The sequence below is a fragment of the Choloepus didactylus genome, chromosome Y (assembly GCF_015220235.1).
Source record: "Choloepus didactylus isolate mChoDid1 chromosome Y, mChoDid1.pri, whole genome shotgun sequence".
Classification (NCBI taxonomy): Eukaryota; Metazoa; Chordata; class Mammalia; order Pilosa; family Megalonychidae; genus Choloepus; species Choloepus didactylus.
In genome coordinates this window covers 21,852,905-21,870,420 of record NC_051335.1, presented here as the reverse complement: position 1 = coordinate 21,870,420, position 17,516 = coordinate 21,852,905, and the positions used below count along the sequence as shown (strand labels likewise).

The following is a 17,516-nucleotide window of genomic DNA, read 5'->3' as shown; positions in this document are numbered from 1 at the left end:
CATTGGAACCACCTAGAGAGCTTTTAAAAGCACTGATTTCCTGGTCCCACCCCAAGAAATTGTGATTTAATTGGTCCTGGATATGACCTAGGCATAAGGGATTTTTAAACCATTCCGCAGGTGATTGTAAATGTGCAGCAATTGAGAACCATTGGCCTAATGTATAGCTTTGTTCTGTTGGCAAAACAGAACCCGAGATGAGAATATGGCTCATTTTTTTTAAACTAATTTAAAAGCTAGGTGACAAGTTTGTCTTTTCTAGAGATTTGAAGTGCCTTGACTAGAGGTGAACACGTCAGGGTCCCCTGGGGCCCAATGGTGACTTCTAGCTCCTATAGCCCTCTCTGTGCCAACAGTGGTGCATCAGGGGGTCGCTCTAGCTGGTTCCTAGTGCCAGAGCCATGTGGAGCTCTGAAGCACTTCAACCAAGCTCCCTGGGGCTGCTCTGGTAGGCTCGAATGATTGGGGCATGATGTGGAGGCCCGGGCAAGGCCTCCCCTCTAAGACACACCACGCAGCCCTGGTGCCTCCGCCTCCCAGCTGGCAGTGTGTGAGCTGCTGCCAGCTGGTTTCACCTGAGGCAGCTTGGACTAGGAGTGGATCGTTTGTCTGGACGGTGGTGCTGAGTCGCATGATGAATGTTTGCAAGCAGAATGGAGACGCATTCCCAGCTGCGCTCCCCCTCAGGGACTCGGGGAACAGTCTGTGTAACCACTGTAATAACTATAGCAACAACAACCATCATTTGTGTCTTGCGCTTTACAACTCACTCAGGAAATAGACCCAGAAAGTATTCCACACTTGTGGACCACTTAAGCATCCCCCGGCCAAGTTTGCCTTCTGCCCCCTCACTGAGTTCCACAGAACCATGTCATGCACATGAAGGAATGGGCTACCTTGTGACGGTGAGTTCTCAGAAGTGAGTGGTGTGCTAGCAGGGAGCGGATAACCAGGATATAGTGCAGGAAGCAGAGCTTGGACCGCAGTACACCCGAAGCCCTGTTTATGCATCCTTTAGATGGAAAAATTTCATTTGTGTTTGATAAAGAAAAATCAATTTCACTCTAATATCTGCCTGGTGATGAGACACAGAGAAACAATCTGGGGCCTTTCCAGGCTTGATCAGACAAGAGTGAACATTCTGTGTTAGAAATATGATTTCTTTCCGTACTGTTGACTCTTGGTAAGTTCCTTCATGAATATAGAACTTATTTCTGATCATCTTTTCTCTGCAAGCTTTGGTCTCCATGCTGAAGCCTGACCCTTTCTGCAATCTGAAAATCCACTAGGGTGACCATGATCTTGGGTTACATCTGTGGTCCTGGCATAATTATTAATAGTGCCCCAGGTTGAGAAATAAATTACATGGTCACCCTAAAATCTTCCAGTGTCTTGGCCACACTGCCCCTCTCTCCAGTGGCTTCAGCTCCTGCCTTGTACTCCTGCTTTCACCTACCTCCTGACATCCTCCTTGGGGACATCCACTTCCACCCTGATGACATTCTGGCCTCACAGGTCATTGACCACCTGTCCCTCCAATCTGCCCCTGTCACTCGTGGGTACCGTCTTGCCTCACACCTCACACCACTGTTCAGTAGACATTGGAGGGGGGCCTCCTGGAGCCAAGCACTGCCATAGCTCTAAGCTCCAATGCTCTAATTTTAACTTCCATGACCACAGCTATCCATCTCCCTCTTCCCTCCCTCCACTCCCAGTGTTTCTGCCATTTCCCTTTCTTGCTACCTCGGGCTCTTGCCTGCAATCTGTCCTTCCACTTGTTGGACCCAGCCTGGCACTCTTGCTAGTGTTTCTGTGCCATCTTGATCCTTTCACGGTGACTGCAAGCTTGTGAGCCCCAGGAAGCTGTGGTGGTTTTCATCTCTTTTTTTGCCCCTGAGTTTTTCTCCTATCCTGCACGCTTTAGGTCCTCAATAACTGAATTGAATTTGCTGCTGTTTTACACTTCTGGAAGCACAGCCCTCATGTGAATAATTTTCTCTTCATCTCTACCATCAGAAAGGGCAGTTCTTTTTTCTGGTGTGTTGAACAGGTCTCATCTTTGCTTCTCATTTTGCTGTCAAAATTATTCTTGCTTCCCTCAAATTAGCTTCAATAGCTGGGGGAAAAAATACCTAGGTCCTCTGTAAATCACTATCCCATTCCATATCATGACCTCTCAGCCATTTTGGCTCCATTCTTCATTTCTCTTAGTTTTTCAAGTCATGCTGGCAACATGACATTTTTGAATGTGCTTGTCTCATCCGTGGGCCTGGTATTGGTTCTTACACCAATCAGAACAATGAGACATATTGTGCTCTCCCTTCGGGCTTTCCTTCTCTCCCTCTGAATTATGCAATGATTAGCACTGTTGTGTTTGCCGTAAGAAGCAGAGTATGGATAGCCACCCAAACCAGAAACCACCATATAATGTCATTATGTACTTTCCCCTGGGTTAGTTCTAAAGTTATTCTGGATATGCTTTTGCTTATTAAAATATTCTTAATTGTTTTTCACACACACATGAAGCCAAAAAAGCCTTCATTACAGTGGTTTTTGGAATACTGCTTGCCTAATGCTAAGGTAAAGCATGGATTTGTAACATTTAGAAAATTTGAAAGCAAGCATTTAAAAGAAATGTAGCACTAAGTAATATTTGAGTGCCTTTTGTGGACATAGTTCTATGTCAGAAAATCTGAAAGGAATGTGGAAGGAAGCCCAGTTCTCAAATAAGCAAACCCCTGGACACGGGAAAAGATTTAAGGTTATTTAAAGAGCTGTTAATGGCTCTCTCCTCTTTGATACCAGAGCACTTGGTTGATACCTGTTACCAAAATGTGTCTGTCTTTTGCATAAATCTCTAAGCTTCCTGGGGGTATGAACTGTGTTCTTTACATGTTTAATGTTCTGTGTCTACAGGAGGAACTTAAATTTATGTTTTGTACTTAATAGATGTTTGTTGAATTGAATATCATGAAGTATAAATTAACACAGTACTGAGTGGTGGCGAAAAGGTAAAAACATTTATCCCAGTCACCTCCCTAAAGGTGGGCTTTAAGTTGAGTTTTCTAGGGTTTTGTAGATGAGAAGGATACGTGAAGGAAAAGAGGAGTAAAAATTGTGCCAGGCATTTCCCTGGAAGCAGAGCCTTCTGGATTGAGAGGCTTAATTTTTAAGGATAAGGAGTAAAGAAATCTCACCCCCAACTTCCTTCATATATTTTTCTGATACCGTTGATGATATTTCTAACATCTCTGGGTGGAGGACCCTCAGGAGTCAAAAAATCCTACACCCCTCCTCCCCATGTTTGAATCCCTTGTATTGGAGACCGATGCTGGATTTTTTAGGGGGTGATGTGACATAGGCAAGATCACAGTATTTTCCTGGGTTTCTCATCATTGTTTTCCAAGAAAGATCAGCATTCTCTCATGTTAGAGGTCTTTTGAGCCTTGTTTACTTCTGGGTAGATCAGAACTTGATGCTTCTAGTGTCTTTGTCTTTTGTTGTTGACTCGACTAGAATTTACAGTCTGTGATTAAGGGCCAATTTCCAAAATCTGCATTCTCTTCTTAGCAGTCACTTTGTCCATGTAACAGATGCCACTGGGAGAGGGGGAGGTGGTGACCAGTTACTTCTTTACCTGAAGTGGGCCTCATGTTAACTCTGTAGAATCCCCATGAATTAAGGTAGATCGAGGCTATTTTGTCCTGTAGAAATCAAAGTATTGGGCTGTAGGAGATCATAGAACTCAGGACGAGAAAGAGTTCTCATTGATTCCACAGATATTATATTGGAAATTGTGTAATTTGCTGGGGTTATAATGGCAAATAAAAGAGATTTGTTCCTCACCTTGGGGTGACAGGTGAGCCGTGGATGCCGTGGCCCTCCAGGGGCCTACAGCCAGGCCCCCAGGTATCAGATGCTTGTGCCCTCCTGGCCCCTGCCCAAACCTGCAGGTGTATGGAGGATGATCAGCACCTTTCCTTGGGCCCTGAGCATGATCGCCTGGCTTCCTTGAGCTCTTCCTCCTCCAGATGTGACTTTAAAAATCCTCTGTGTTACTAGCAGTTTGGGAAAAGCCTTAGCTCACAAGCTTTTGATCACAAGTGTGAGAATCAGATTTTTACTCAGGGATGCTATGCTTGACAGTGGCATGTACAGTGTCCAAACACTGGGCCAGAAGAGATGCCCAAGCAAGGAGGTTTACAGTAGGCCAGGCAAGCCCTGATCAGGGCAGAAGTGGAATTGGATACAGAAGAAGACAAATGCAAGATACATTATAAAAGCAGAGCAAAAAGGACGTGAAACCAATTGAATAGGGGAAAACATAGGAATGATTCTGTGGCATGAGAACCAGGAAAACCAGGGGCCGTCAGGCCCAGATGGAAGCTCTGCCAGGGTTTTCTTCGTGGCTCTCTCCAGAGCACCTGGCTCAGCACCCGGCACAGAGTAGGCTCTCAGTAAATGCTTGATGAATGAATGAGCAGGATACGCATTATTCAAAGGGAAGCAGGTTGGAAGAATGAAGCTACTTATTCATTCATTTCATAAGCAAACGTTGAGCTCTGTAAAGTGGGGGAACTGCCTTTCATGCTGACAACTGTGCCCCATCACATTGAACTGAGAAGAGAAGGTGAAGGAGAGCAGTGCATTTTTTTAATATCTTCATTTTATTGAGATATATTCACATACCACGCAGTCATACAAAACAAATCGTACTTTTGATTGTTCACAGTACCATTACATAGTTGTACATTCATCACCTAAATCAATCCCTAACACCTTCATTAGCACACACACAAAAATAACAAGAATAATAATTAGAGTGAAAAACAGCAATTGAAGTAAAAAAAAAGAACACTGGGTGACTTTGTCTGTTTGTTTCCTTCCCCTATTTTTCTACTCATCCATCCATAAACTAGACAAAGTGGAGTGTGGTCCTTATGGCTTTCCCAATCCCATTGTCACCCCTCATAAGCTACATTTTAATACAACTGTCTTCGAGATTCATGGGTTCTGGGTTGTAGTTTGATAGTTTCAGGTATCCACCACCAGCTACCCCAATTCTTTAGAACCTAAAAAGGGTTGACTAAAGTGTGCATAAGAGTGCCCTCCAGAGTTACCTCTCGGCTCGTTTTGGAATCTCTCTGCCACTGAAGCTTATTTCATTTCCTTTCACATCCCCCTTTTCGTCAAGAAGATGTTCTCCGTCCCACGATGCCGGGTCTACATTCCTCCCCGGGAGTCATATTCCACGTTGCCAGGGAGATTCACTTCCCTGGGTGTCTGATCCCACGTAGGGGGGAGGGCAGTGATTTCACCTTTCAAGTTGGCTTAGCCAGAGAGAGAGGGCCACATCTGAGCAACAAAGAGGCATTCGGAGGAGGCTCTTAGGCACAACCATAGGGAGGCCTAGCCTCTCCTTTGCAGCAACTGTCTTCCCAAGGGTAAAACTTATGGTAGAGGGCTCAACCCATCAAACCACCAGTCCCCTATGTCTGTGGTCATGTTAGCAACCATGGAGGTGGGATAGGCGAATACCCCTGCATTGTCCACAGGCTCCTCAAGGGGGCACTAGATCTTTTTTTTTTCCTTGTTTTTCTTTCTTTTTTTTTTTTTTTTAACTTTCCCTTCTTTTTTAAATCAACTGTATGAAAAAAAAAAGTTAAAAAGAAAACAAACATACAATAAAACAACATTTCAAAGAGACCATAACAAGGGAATAAGAAAAAGACAACTAACCTAAGATAACTGCTTAACTTCCAACATGTTCCTACTTTACCCCAAGAAAGTTACCTAATATAGCAACATTTCTGTGAACTTGTTCCTACCATATCCATCAGAAATTAACAGACCATAGTCATTCCTGGGCATCCCCAGAACGTTAAATAGCTTATCTGTTCTTCTTGGATTATTGTTCCCCCTTCCTTAATCGCTCTCTATTGCTAGTTCCCCTACATTCTACATTATAAACCATTTGTTTTACATTTTTCAAAGTTCACATTAGTGATAGCATATTATATTTCCCTTTCTGTGCCTGGCTTATTTCGCTCAGCATTGTGTCTTCAAGGTTCATCCATGTTGTCGTATGTTTCACGAGATCGTTCCTTCTTACTGCCGTGTAGTGTTCCATCGTGGGTATATACCACATTTTATTTATCCACTCATCTGTTGAAGGACATTTGGGTTGTTTCTATCTCTTGGCAATTGTGAATAATGCTGCTATGAACATTGGCGTGCAGATATCCGTTCGTGTCACTGCTTTCCAATCTTCCGGGTATATACCGAGAAGTGCAATCACTGGATCGAATGGTAACTCTATATCTAGTTTTCTAAGGAACTGCCAGACTGACTTCCAGAGTGGCTGAACACCAACAATGAATAAGAGTTCCAATTTCTCCACATCCCCTCCAGCATTTGTAGTTTCGTTTGTTTAATGTCGGCCATTCTAATCGGTGTTAGATGGTATCTCATTGTGGTCTTAATTTGCATCTCTCTAATAGCTAGTGAAGCTGAACATTTTTTCATGTGTTTCTTGGCCATTTGTATTTCCTCTTCAGAGAACTGTCTTTTCATATCTTTTGCCCATTTTATAATTGGGCTGTCTGTACTATTGTCATTGAGTTGTAGGATTTCTTTATATAAGCAAGATGTCAGTCTTTTGTCAGATAAATGGTTTCCAAAAAATTTTCCCATTGAGTTGGCTGCCTCTTTACCATTTTGAGAAATTCCTTTGAGGTGCAGAAACTTCTAAGCTTGAGGAGTTCCCATTTATCTATTTTTTCTTTTGTTGCTTGTGCTTTGGGTGTAAAGTCTAGGAAGTGGCCGCCTAATACAAGGTCTTGAAGATGTTTTCCTACATTATCTTCTAGGAGTCTTATGGTACTTTCTTTTATATTGAGATCTTAGGTCCATTTTGAATTAATTTTTGTGTAGGGTGTGAGGTAGGGGTCCTCTTTCATTCTTTTGGATATGGATATCCAACTCTCCCAGCCCCATTTGTTGAAAAGACCATTATGACTCAGTTCAGTGACTTTGTGGGCCTTATCAAAGATCAGTCAGCCATAGATCTGAGGGTCTATCTCTGAATTCTCAATTCGATTCCATTGATCTATATGTCTATCTTTGTGCCAGTACCATGCTGTTTTGACAACTGTGGCTTTATAATAAGCTTCAGAGTCAGGCAGTGTAAGTCCTTCCACTTCGTTTTTCTTTTTTAGAGTGTCTTTAGCAATTCGAGGCATCTTCCCTTTCCAAATAAATTTGATAACTAGCTTTACCAAGTCTGCAAAGTAGGTTGTTGGAATTTTGATTGGGATTGCATTGAATCTGTAGATGAGTTTGGGTAGAATTGACATCTTAATGACATTTAGCCTTCCTATCCATGAACATGGAATATTTTTCCATCTTTTAAGGTCCCCTTCTATTTCTTTTAGTAGAGTTATGTAGTTTTCTTTGTATAGGTCTTTTACATCTTTGGTTAAGTTTATTCCTAGGTACTTGATTTTTTTAGTTGCTATTGAAAATGGTATCTTTTTCTTGAGTGTCTCTTCAGTTTGTTAATTTCTAGCATATAGAAACATTACTGAATTATGTGCATTAACCTTGTATCCCGCTACTTTGCTAAATTTGTTTATTAGCTCTAGTAGCTGGAACGTCGATTTCTCAGGGTTTTCTAGATATAAGATCATATCATCTGCAAACAATGACAGTTTTACTTCTTCTTTTCCAATTTGGATGCCTTTTATTTCTTTGTCTTGCCGGATTGCCCTGGCTAGCACTTCCAGCACAATGTTGAATAACAGTGGTGACAGCAGGCATCTTGTCTTGTTCCTGATCTTAGAGGGAAGGCTTTCAGTCTCTCACCATTGAGTACTATGCTGGCTGTGCGTTTTTCATATAAGCTCTTTATCATATTGAGGAATTTTCCTTCAATTCCTAACTTTTGAAGTGTTTTTATCAAAAACGGATGTTGGATTTTGTCAAATGCTTTTTCAACATCTATTGAGATGACCATTTGATTTTTTCCTTTCGAATTTTTAATATGTTGTAATACATTGTTTGATTTTCTTATGTTGAACCATCCTTGCATGCCTGGAATGAACCCCACTTGGTCACGGTGTATGATTTTTTTAATGTCTTTGGATTCGATTTGCAAGTATTTTGTTGAGGATTTTTGCATCTGTATTCATTAGGCAGATTGGCTGGTAGTTTTCCTTTTTTGTAGCATCTTTGCCTGGTTTTGGTATTAGATTGATGTTAGCTTCATAAAATGAGTTAGGTAGTGTTCCATTTTCTTCAATGTTTTGAAAGAGTTTGAGTAAGATTGGTGTCAGTTCTTTCTGGAAAATTTGGTAGAATTCCCCTGTGAAGCCATCTGGCCCTGGGCATTTATTTGTGGGAAGCTTTTTGATGACTGATTGGATCTCTTTGCTTGTGATGGGTTGATTGAGGTCTTCTATTTCTTCTCTGGTCAGTCTAGGTTGTTCATATGTTTCCAGGAAATTGTCCATTTCTTCTGCATTATCCAGTTTGTTGCCATACAGTTGTTCATAATATCCTCTTATAATTTTTTTAATTTCTTCGGGATCTGCAGTTATGTCACCTTTTTCATTCATTATTTTGTTTATATGGGTCTTCTCTCCTTTTGATTTTGTCAGTCTAGCTAGAGGCTTGTCAATCTTGTTGATCTTCTCAAAGAACCAACTTTTGGTGATACTTATCCTCTCTATTGTTTTTTTGTTCTCTATGTCATTTATTTCTGCTTTAATCCTTGTTATTTCTTTTCTTCTACTTGGTTTTGGATTGGTTTGCTGTTCATTTTCTAGCTTCTTCAGTTGATCCATTAGTTCTTTGATTTTGGCTCTTTCTTCCTTTTTAATATATGCGTTTAGTGCTATCAATTTCCCCCTCAGCACTGCTTTTGCTGCATCGCATAGGTTTTGGTATGTTGTATTCTCATTTTCATTCGTCTCTATATAGTTAGCAATTTCTCTTGCTATTTCTTCGTTAACCCACTGATTGTTTAGGAGTGTGTTGTTTAACCTCCAGGTATTTGTGAATTTTCTAAGTCTCTGATGGTTATTGACTTCTAATTGTATTCCATTGTGGTCAGAGAATGTGCTTTGAATAATTTCAATCTTTTTAAATTTATTGAGGCTTGTTTTATGTCCCAGCATATGATCTATTCTGGAGAAAGTTCCGGGAGCACTAGAAAAGTATGTGTATCCTGGTGATTTGGGATGTAATGTCCTGTATATGTCTGTTAAATCTAATTCATTTATCAGATTGTTTAGGTTTTCAGTTTCCTTATTGGTCTTCTGTCTGGTTGATCTATCTATAGGAGAGAGTGATGTGTTGAAGTCTCCCACAATTATTGTGGAAACATCAATTGCTTCCTTTAGTTTTGTCAGTGTTTCTCTCATGTATATTGTGGCACCTTGATTGGGTGCATAGACATTTACGATTGTTATTTCTTCTTGTTGAATTGCCCCTTTTGTTAGTATGTAGTGGCCTTCTTTGTCTCTCAAAACATCCCTGCATTTAAAGTCTATTTTATCTGAGATTAATATTGCTACACCTGCTTTCTTTTGGCTGTAGCTTGCATGAAATACTTTTTTTCCATCCTTTCACTTTCAGTTTCTTTGTGTCCCTGTGTCTAAGATGCGTCTCTTGTATGCAACATATTGATGGTTCATTTTTTGTGATCCATTCCACGAATCTATATCTTTTAATTGGGGAGTTTAATCCATTTACATTCAATGTTATAACCGTGAAGGCATTTCTTGAATCAGCCATCTTATCCTTTGGTTTATGTTTGTCATATTTTTCCCCTCTGTCTATTAATATCCTTTATTGTACCCATACCGAATCTCTTTAGTACTGAACCTTTCTCCAAGTCTCTCTGTCCTTTCTTGGTTTCTCTGTGTGTAGGGTTCCCTTTAGTATCTCCAGTAGGGCAGGTCTCTTGTTAGCAAATTCTCTCAGCATTTGTTTGTGAAAAATTTCAGCTCTCCCTCAAATTTGAAGGAGAGCTTTGCTGGATAAAGTATTCTTTGCTGGAAATTTTTCTCACTCAGAATTTTAAATATATCGTGCCACTGCCTTCTCGCCTCCATGGTGGCTGCTGAGTAGTCACTACTTAGTCTTATGCTGTTTCCTTTGTATGTGGTGAAGTGCTTTTCTCTTGCTGCTTTCAGAACTTGCTCCTTCTCTTCCGTGTTTGACAGTGTGATCAGAATATATCTTGGAGTGGGTTTATTTGGATTTATTCTATTTGGAGTTCACTGAGCATTTATGATTTGTGTATTTATGTTGTTTAGAAGATCTGGGAAGTTTTCCCCAACAATTTCTTTGAATACTCTTCCTAGACCTTTACCCTTTTCTTCCCCTTCTGGGACACCAATGAGTCTTATATTTGGACGTTTCATATTATCTATCATATCCCTGAGGTCCATTTCAATTTTTTCAATTTTTTCCCCATTCTTTCTTTTATGCTTTCATTTTCCATTCTGTCATCTTCCAGGTCACTGATTCGTTGTTCAACCTCCTCTAGTCTTGTACTATGAGTGTCCAGATTCTTTTTAATTTGTTCAACAGTTTCTTTAATTTCCATAAGATCATCCATTTTTTTATTTAGTCTTGCAATGTCTTCTTTATGCTCTTCTAGGGTCTTCTTGATATCCTTTGTATCCTGTAGTATGGTCTCATTGTTCATCTTTAGTTCTTTGAGTAGCTGCTCTAGGTGCTGTGTCTCTTCTGATCTTTTGATTTGGGTGCTTGGGCTTGGGTTATCCATATCATCTGTTTTATTCATATGCTTTAAAATTTTCTGTTGTTTTTGGCCTCTTGGCATTTGCTGAACTTGATAGGGTTCTTTTACAATTTGTAGACCAATTGAAGTCCTTATCTCTCATTTATCAGATCTACAGCTTTGTGGAGTACACTTTCTCTAACTAACCAGCAGGTGGCGTCCACGAGCCACCTGTTCTCCACAAGCCAGTTCTCCCCTGCTTAGCCTTTTTGGTGAGTGGGGGAGTGAGTCTTGTGGGGTCCAATTGGTGTACCAAGCTTGCATGTGTAGTTGGTGTTGCCTGACCTGTATATGGGGTGTGTTTCTGGGCAGTCAGGGAGGGGGTTTGGCTCTAACAATCAAATCTCTCTGGTGATCCTAGAGTTTTAAAGCTGCTGCAATAGTCTAATCCTTCAGTTCAGTCCTGCCACAGTTTGTCTCTGCCACTGACCCACAAGTCCTTGGTATTGGCGTATGGCTCCTGAGACTTGCAAGTGGGGCCCTCTTCCAGGCCGTGCACCCCGGGTCCTCTGTTGAGGGATGACTGTGCTATGTCACAGGTGAGTGCCGTCCCCCCAGGGCAGTTCTGGGCTGCTGGGCTGTGTAGGGAGGCTCCCAGTCTGCTGAAATGATGACTGAATGGGGCTTTGTTAATTCACACTGCTCCACCTTCCCAACTCTGGGACAATCAGCTGAGGTTGCAGGGAAGGCTAATGTCCACGCCCAGTTTTGTGGTGTGTGCCTGTTATTTGAAGCTCTTCCGTCACACTGGGTTGTCTGGGGCAGTTCTGGGCTATGGGGCTGGCGATGGGCAGGAGTGTTTCCTGTCCACCAGGATGATGGCTGTGAGCGGACACCCCCCTTTTCTTGGGAAGTTGTGGTGTTTAGTGAATTTTCTCAGCCACTGGATTATTGCCTTTTGTCTCAGAGCTCTCTTAGTTCTGCTGTTGTCCTGACCTACCCAAATTGCAAGTCTTTGAAGCTTTCTGTATTGGGCTTCTTAGAGTAATTGTTTTAGAAAGAGAAAAAGGGATTAAAAAGAAAAGGTCCCTCCTCAGAGATCTAATGGGTTATTGAAATGCTAAGAAACAAAGCAGTTAGGGCCATTAAGGAAAGGTCCACGGGGCAGAGAGATCAGCTTTTCGTCGGGATTTGCATATGAGCCTCAGGGTTGAGCTCTGCCCTTCCCCTTTCCATGTTCACCAGAACTCCAAAATCCTCCGCTTTTATTTTGGAGTTTTTCGTGTTGTTTTTTTTCTATGCCTGTCTCCTCTCTGCTGGGCTGGCTGCTCTCAGATTCTCTGGTGTCTGATCTCTGTCTATGGTTGGAGTTTGGATCAGTAGAATGAGTTTGTGATAAGAGCTGCCACTGCAGTTCTCCCTTCTCCTTCCCGGAGCTGACAGCCCCTCCTCCCACGGGACTGAGCCTGGCAGGGAGGGGCGCGGGTCCCCTTGCCGCAAAAACTTACAGATTTCGCTGATCTCAGCAGTTCGACATTTTCATGAGTGTTGTATGAAGTATGCCCAAAGACAGATTGCTCTGTGGTGTCCAGTCCACGCAGTTCCTGGCTTTCTACCTACTTTCCTGGAGGAGTAACTAAAACATACAGCTCACCAGTCTGCCATCTTGCCCCACCTCCAGTGCATTTTTAATGAGCTTGCGTGAAGTGTGATTTTTCTTATGCTTGGCTGTCGCAAGGCCCTTTTTAATTTTGACAAGCTTTGTGGCAGGCTCATCAAAGAGGACATTTGTGCATGTGATATTTTCTAAGCCACATTGAGAAATTTGATAATTTTATTTCAGTAAAATTAAAACTAAGAAAATACATATCCTTCCATCTTAAAATCATAATCATAATCATAATCATAATCATAATAAAAAGACCTTACTGATTCAGGGCATCTAAAAGCAGCATTTGGTTTTGAGTACCAGCCGGCAGCTCTAGCATACTTAAGATTTTGTTTGCCCATCTGACAGGGGTTTGTGCTGACTTAGTCTTAGTAACCATTGTCACATTGATATTGGCTGCAAGGAAACAGCCTCTATTATCTCAGAAAGGGATGTCAGACCTCCCTGGAAGGTGCTTGCCTCCCATTGCTCACTGTCTGTTCTGTTCTTTCCTAGGACTGCATCGATGTGGGCTGGTGGGATGGAGAGCTCAACGGCAGACGAGGAGTATTCCCTGATAACTTTGTGAAGTTACTTCCACCAGACATTGAAAAGGAAGGAAATGTAACTGTCTGTGATTTTGATCCCAGTGCTCTATACATTGTCAGAATGGTGGCTCCTGTGACAGGGCTCGGGATGTGGGGTGGGGAAGTTTGGTATAATGCTTAACAGCACTGACATTTGAGTCCCATGGACTCAAGTCCCGAGTCCTTGTCTGCCATCTACCCGATGCATGATTGTGGACAAGTCTGTTAACCAATGTGAACCGCAGTTTCCTCATCCATCAGCTGGTGACAGTGATCTCTATTCTACAGTTGTTGCATAAATAAACAAGACAATGTGCATGAAGCCCTTAATACTGTACTGGACATTTAAGCACTCAGATAATCTACCAGAACCCTTGGGTTCCCCATTTGGTCAGTGGACTACCTGTGTCTTGTGTAACATAGTCCTTGGTGGTGGCGAAATGGCCAATATTATGAGAATGTCTGAAAACACCTTGTAAGGCTAAGAGCTCAGAGCCAGGCCTGGTAATCTTTCATACATACACACGTGTATGTATATGTTTGTATATGTAGATGTGTGTATATATATATATGCACCTATATACACGTGTGTATGTATATATACACATACACGTGTGTGTGTATATGTATGTATACACATACCCCTCTGATCTTTCCTTTCTCATCCTTTGTGAGAACCCATTTAACAATGCCATTGTTTAAATGAGCCAGTTCTTTGTTTACCTAACTCCGGGTACATTGTTTCCCTTGTCTGTGATGTAACATGAAATGCTGAAAACTTAGGCTCACTTCATTGTGTAAGGGGGTAGTGATTTGGACATATCCATCCAGTTCTGCACATCAGAGCTATTGAGTCAGGCTTTCGCATGACTTCTGCTCACCTTTCCTGACCTGGGCCCTCTCCATGCCCATGTGGCCCTGTTAGTGGACTGTGCTGAACCCAAGTCTTAATGCATCACCATTTCCATAGAGCTGAGGTGCAGGGAGGATAGTTACAGAACTGGTGGATTGGTTGCCAAGGACACTAAACTAGCATCTGATGTGTGTGCATGCTGCTTAGGTGAACTGATGTAACTATCCAAGAAGCTAGATGGTGTCTGTAACCACCAAGATTATGTCCTGCAGATTGTTAGATTTGTTTGAAGTCTAAGGCCACACATTTTAGGCCTTTTAATAGCTTGATTTCTTGTTTTGTTCAGGTGAAGGATGGTCTCTTCCACGCCTGTTATTCATTCTTAGAATCTGAATTTGGGGTCCAGAGAATCTGAATTCTGCTTCCTGATATTTTCTAGATCCTTGATACTGAAAGTATGGTCCATGGACTAGCAGTATCCACATCACCCAGGAGCTTGTCTGAAATGCTCAAACCCTACCCCAGGTCAAGACCCTCAGGTGATCTGTTGACATATTACAGCTTTGAGAGGCACTGGTCCAAGTGACAATAATCCCACATTCCAGTTTCCAACCATATTTTAGGAGGGGAATAAATTCACAGAACATGTCATTCAATAAGGAAATTTTTCACCAAGCAAAAGTCACAGACTGTTTTTACTGATCACAATGCAATGGTGATTGTCATAGTTGACAGGATTAGTTGCTGAGATAAGGGCACTAAACACTTAGTGCTGAGTAGATATTACATATTTGGAAACAGTAAGATGTAGGAATAAGTTTGACAAACATTTATAGAGTATAGTGGTTATGACTCCAGGCTGTGGAATCAGACAGACCTGGGCTGAAATCCTGGCTCTGTCACTTACTTGTTCTGCAGCCAAGGTCAAGTTATTGAGTGTCTCTAAGCTTCAGCACACTTCATCCATAAAATTATGAGAATAATTGTACCTACCTTGTAAAAATGTTGAGAAGATGAACTGAGATGATGCACACACATTCCATAGCATAGTGCATGGTAGTTAGCACCCTGTACATGTTAACTGTTGCAATCTTTATGATGGCTATTACTGGGACTCTGGGACGTCTCAAGCTAAAATTGTAAAGGAATGATGGAAGGCTGACTCTGATTCTTTGTGTTTCCAGTCAGATGGTCAAATCAACATGGTTATCTGGGTGTCTTGGTGAACCTCCTTGGGAATCCAAATGCATCTAAGAACTTTGATAGACATCCATTTAAAAGAAGTCCAGTGACTTATAAAATACATTTGTAGAGACAGGTGAGCACAGAATGGCATAATCTTCATGCTATTTCCCACATTTTTCCTGGATCTGCTGCCTAATAATTATGTTTTATGTTCATTCATTCATTCACTCAGTATTTATTGAGTTCCTTCTCTGGGCTGGCTACCATGCTGGTTAATAGGAAGGGAAGAGTACATACCGCTACTGCCCCTGTGGGCTTAGAGTTGGGCAGCAGGATTAGTGTTAAGGGCCAGGCAGATCTGCCAGACTTTCTGAAGGAACTCTGTGTGGGCCTCTCCGAGTGAGTGGAGGTGAGAGGACCACTCCCGACTGCCTATTTCACCCTTCTTACTTGTTCTTGTGCAGCTGGAGAAGAAGGTGGTGGTTTCTGAAGCATTTTCACACCAAGACCTTTATGGCCAGGGAATCTTAGCAGGCATGCTGCCCTACTAGATGGTTGCCTTTTTCATGGTTCTGTTTGAGGCTATACTGTTTGGAAGGCTGAGGTAAACTCTGGATCATTCATTTAACAAATGTGCAAAACCTGTGGTTGCCTACCTGGTAGCAGCCTGCCTTCTGGTTCCCAGACATTTCTTAGTGGGGCAATCAGTTCACTCAGGCAAGAGAGACTCCATGGTGTACTTTCCTAGAAGGTCTGTTCTGTTATATAAGGTGCTAGGGGAGCACTTCTGCTGTGAGAGTGATGTTGTCAGTAATGAGCAGATTCGGCTTGGCTTGTTCATTGGCACATGCACACTCTTTGGGTCCTCGTTGGCTTCTTGGCAACCCTGGACAAAATATCTCTTTGATAGATATTTTAATCTTGGCCATATGCAGCAGAAAACCCAATTTTTGGAAAACAATAGCAATACCTGTCAGACAAAGTAATTCCTACAGCTGAAAAGTAATCATATAAGGTGACATTTAGCTTTTAGAGAATTCAGAGTATTACATCCTTCTTTATCCTCTCTAGCATCTAAAATCAGCCAACAAGCTTTGCATTGGTTGAAACACAAGCCTTTATTGCTGCACCCAGAGTATTGGTGGGCTGGTGAAAATGTGATTGGAGACGGGGTTGGTGTGTGCTGAGCTGAGGGTGTGAAGATGATCAAAATCATTAGCATGAAGTCACTGAGTGAATGACAGAATCTGAGACATTTTTCTGCCACTGGTTTCAAGCAGATGTCATCTTGTCTTGCCAGTAACTGGGATTACAATTCATTCACCCAGAAAAGAGGACACTCTGTGATGATTAGGGTAGACAGCAACAAATGACGTTTATTCAGCGACAGGCCTTCCTGATTCAGTCGACATCTCCAAAGCACTCTGAAGAGGCTGGCGTGTTTTCCACTGGGATGTGGGTTGAGGCGGTCCCCACCAGGCCTTTTGGAATATCTAGCCATCACTCTTCCAGAGACTGCTCAGTGGATTCTCTCCCAGCACGGTGACAGACTCTTGGGTTTTGTTTTTTTTTTTTTTTTTTCCCTCAAGATATTCCCCAAGAGTACCTTTTTATCTCTTGGTGCATATTTTAGGGCAACTATGTAATCTATTTATGAGAGAACCTAGATTTAGTGGCTGTCTTTTTTATTTTGAGCCTTGTCACTAAGATCAAGTAACTGAATAGAAAGATGAAATATTCTGAGAGCTTTACTGAAGCAACGTGCATGCTCTATCATCATTCCTGAAGGATGACAGGGAACTTGGACTCTATAAAGAATAGCAGAAACAACCTCTCACTGTCATTATACAAAATTAAAATAGGTATTGTGAAAGATAGTGCTAGATCAGGTCTCGGGCTCTAGTTCTTTTCAGAGACAATGGTCAAATCATCATCAGAAGGTGTTAATGTTCTAGCATGCATTTATTGGAGGGCTCGTCACAGTTTGTGCAGTGTCAAGAATGGGTGCTCCTAAGGTTCCCACAGGTGTTTCCCCAGTGAATTCTCCACAGTGGAGGATCTGCCTTTCAGCCTTAGAGACTCAGAAGCCTGCCCTGGAAGATGTCTCTGTGACTGAGATGCAGGCTCGCCCTTGCCAAATCACAGAGACTTACCTGGGTATTTGCCTGCCAACTTACTAATTGCAGCCAGTCTGGAACACATGGGTCTGCCTGCCCTGGGCATCTGCTCCCTGTAGGCCTATTCCTTAGAAGCCAGATTCCTCTGGAAACCACATTTTCTGATGCTTGCTGGGAGCACAGTGAGTGAAAACCAGAGGAGTTAGTTGCTCTTAAGAAGTGTCTTCTCAGCCAGAGCTTGAGGCCTCCTCACCTTCAAGTGGGAAAGATTTGCCAAAGGAGCTGCAGGTTGAGTTCAGCTAAGCCCAGAAAAGCACATACCCTTGGCTTGGCAACTCTCCATTTTTCTCTGATTTCATGACTGACCAGCCCCTTC

General features: G+C 42.1%; 1 pseudogene; it reads left to right on the top strand.

Annotated features, from left to right (window-relative positions):
- LOC119524180 overlaps nucleotides 1–17,516 on the top strand; it is a 308,154-nt pseudogene that overhangs the window by 220,621 nt on the left and 70,017 nt on the right.